The following is a 3,625-nucleotide window of genomic DNA, read 5'->3' as shown; positions in this document are numbered from 1 at the left end:
TGTGTGTGTGTGTGTATCTTAATAGTAGTTGGCCAGTATAAAGACATTAAATAGTATTTTAAAAAATAGTTAATGGGCACTCTGTGCTTTCTATCTATACTTTTAGATAGATATCTGTACTTAAAGATGTTCCAAGAATTATGATTAATGATATAAATGGCCTTTAAAACCATCAAGGTCCTATTTCAGCAAATGTTTACCTGAGGAAACAAGTCTAGAAACACCACAACCAGCCTCCCTCCCCTGCCACCCCTTCCAATAGCAAAACACAGTTTATATTTATAAAATGAAATATGAGACATTTTCTTCAACTTCCTTGACCATACCCCCCCAAAAAATAACAATACGGAATACATGCTATAACAAAGTAAAATCGATGAGAAAACTATGTCCTGTGAGCAGACATTCTGGAATGAATTTGGAGTAGAAAGAAGAGAAAAGAGAAGAAAAAGAAAGGGTAAGAGGAATCTTTAGCTACAATTCTGTGATTGTGAAAATATCTTCAGAGAGTTGCTCAAGAGAAGACAGTGGACTTCTGATTATTCCAGAAGATGAGGTCATGGACTATAACTCACCACTCACTGAATTTCATGAGGCCATAATGCAAAACCCTGACTTAGATCTCTTGATTTAGATCTGGATGTATAGAATCTTGAAGCTCCCTTCCTTCTCTTGTAAGTGCTGAACATAGCATGTGCCATGGGGAGGGCGTAATAGTGGGTAGATATTCCTAAGTGAACAGGCACTTGACATGACTATCTTTTTTTAAACTTTTTATTGGTTCTTTCCGAATTTCATATCATGCACCCCAATCTCACTCATTTCCCCTTCCCTTTGTACCTGACTTTCCCCCTGCAACCTCCCTTCCAACAGAGAAAAAAACATTTTATTGTGGAAGCTCTAGTATATCATAGTGGATCACACAGTACCAAAGGATATACCTTTTTTCGTACTTCTTTGATTGTAAAATGTTCATTACAGTAGCTTCTTGGTCTGGTAGAAAGCCTCTGGCGTCTGTTAGTCTATCAGTAGTGGAATCTCACTGGGAATACTCTCAGATATCTTGTTGTTGCCCTGAGTCATGGAGATCCTGTGCTTTGGATCTGTAGGACCAGTCCCCTCATGCACTTCAGCAGTTTACTGATGGCATAGATGTTTGGGCAGGCAAGTTCAAGGTCCTAGACATACACCTGAGTGGTATCTGAACTGGTTAGCCCACTGGTTATTCTGCTTTCACGTCCTGGGGCCTGCTTACACATAACCCCTGCAACCAAGGCCAGTTCTACCCTGATGCTCAGGCAAGGCGTGTAAGGCCTGTTTTCCCAAGTGTTACTGTCAGTGAGAGAAATAGCTAGTCATCACTCCCTCATCCATGGAAGCACCCAGTTGAAAAGAGGTTGTGCTGTCTCACCTGCTATTCCCCTATCCAGGGCCAGGTCTACTCTGCTGACCAGGAAAGCAGTGGGGACACACTCTCCCATCTTCTGCAGCAGGAGTGGGAGGAGGGCCAGTTCTGCTCTCATGACTCAAGGGCTAGATATCTCACCTTGTGTAAGCAGCAAGGGTTGAGGGTAAGGGAAAACATACCTCTTTTACTGGTGTTGCCAGATAGCAGACAAATTGTGAGACTTGCTCACTCTCTCTCAGAGCCACCTTGTACAAGACTCTGACATCATGGTCAACTCTACCATGCTTCCCAGTTGAGGTGCCAGACTGCTCTCTGGTGAGCTGCAACAAATGAGAGGCAGGACCAGCTCATGACCTCAGGGCCAGCTCTCCTGGCTGCCTTAGGTGACAGGGGACGGGGGGCACGCAACTCTTCATCCCCCATGTCACTGAATGGCTGCAAGGGATGAGGGGCAAGAGAGGAAGAGGTATCTCTCCCTCATTCACACCACCACACTGGAGATCAATGGTAGAATCCGCTCCCCCATACTCTCGCACCCTTGGTGCTGGCTCACTGACAACTGTTGTAATGTGCAGGTTCCTGCTCCCTAGAGTAGTGCAGCTGGCTAGTGGCAAAGGCAATTCTTCTACTCTCAAGACCCCAAGGACAGCTCTCCCATGATGCCCATGTGAGGGGTAGAATCAGTTCTGTACATCTGCAGACATCAACATATCCCCAGGTTGCATTAGCCTGGCCTTGGTGGTAACAGACTCCTGATGATGATGATCTACAGACCTAGATATGGCCTACAGATGCAGCACAGACAAGAACCCCACTATGTTCCCCGTTGGCAAAATCAGTGACTTATGTCAAACTGTTCCTCCCTGTGCTAGAGTCTCCAGTTCTACTTCTCTCCATTGTGCCCACATCCTTTTGTTTTGTTTTGGTATGGTTTGGTTTTTTTTCTCTTCCATTTCTGTACCACTTACTTGCTCCTTTTAGTTGTGTCCACTGCCTCTGAATATCTGGGGTCATATCAGCAGTGGTTTTAGGAATGCTACACACCACTCATGCATATGTCACCAGGTAGGGGTCATCTCAGGCTCAGCCTGACCCCTTCCCCCAAGGCCTGTAAAGTGCCAGACTGGTGGTCATCTCAGGCTACCTACCGATGCAGACCCCATTGCACAGTTCTGGTGGTCATCTCGAATTCACTTCTCATCCAGCCTGCCTATGTGGGTCTATTTGAGGGTGAACTGTCAGGCTCACTCCTGGCTGGGGCCTGCAATCCCAGGCAATTTTCATCTAATCTCCTGCTTCCTGGAAGCCAGTCTGGGCCTGCATGGCAAAGGACTAGCAGTCCTCTAAGGCTAACTCCTTGTCCTGGAACCCTGGTGCTGGACTGGTAGTTGGCTTAAGCCTGATTTCCCTCCAGGAATGTTACGATACAAATCATTCAGGTGTTCATATGTCCAAACACAGAGTAGACATAGCCTCTATCCTCTCTGCTGCATACTGAAACACATGTGACACAGCAGACACACCTGCAACGCTTCTAGGGGCAGGGATCATGGACTGTCTTTAGGGGATCAGGATCAGTTATATTCACAAATGCTCTCTGCAGCATCAGTTGGCTAGCTCTAAGTATCTTCCCTTCATAAATCAACGCATGCAAAATTTGTCTTATTATCAGATAAACCCATTAGATTTACCAATTAGGTTTATCTCAGAGCTTATATAGTTATAAATTAGGCACAGTGTTGCAGATAACTCTCTTAGGGTGTATTTCACAGGAACAGAACTTTTGGGTGTGTTTTTAAGTGGAACATGTTTTTCTCCGTAAGCTGTTTTTAGGAAAACTTGGTGAGGGATAAAGAGGCAGGGAAGAAAAGGGAAATGACTCAGAGAAGAGTGACCTGTCCGACACTGCACAGGAAAGCTCTGATGGCAATAAAAGGCATATTTCTATTTCATCCCAAGCAAAGAAAGAAGTGGGGACATCTAGGAGATCACTCCATGTGAATACTAAGGGCAGCCTAGTCTCCAGAGAGAAAATTCTAGAACAGCCAGGGCTACACAGAAACACCCTATCTGGGAAAAAAGATAAAATAACAAACAAAGAAATACCAAAACAAAACAAAAAGGAGAGGTGAAGGAAAGGGAGGAAGAGGAAAAAGAAAAAAGAAGAGAGAGAGAGAGAGAGAGAGAGAGAGAGAGAGAGAGAGAGAGAGAGAGAGA

At 44.9% G+C, this 3,625-nt stretch overlaps 1 non-coding gene across 1 annotated transcript; it reads right to left on the bottom strand.

The window, feature by feature from the left end:
* Window positions 1–2,823: 2,823 nt before the first annotated feature.
* On the bottom strand, window positions 2,824–2,953 carry LOC115063737. The gene has a single exon (XR_003843617.1). It is a non-coding gene; the product is annotated as a small nucleolar RNA SNORA17 (small nucleolar RNA).
* Between the last annotated feature and the right edge of the window lie 672 nt (window positions 2,954–3,625).

The sequence above is a fragment of the Mus pahari genome, chromosome 3 (assembly GCF_900095145.1).
Source record: "Mus pahari chromosome 3, PAHARI_EIJ_v1.1, whole genome shotgun sequence".
Lineage (NCBI taxonomy): Eukaryota > Metazoa > Chordata > Mammalia > Rodentia > Muridae > Mus > Mus pahari.
The sequence above is the reverse complement of the archived record's forward strand: the minus strand, read 5'-3'. Positions and strand labels throughout refer to the sequence as shown.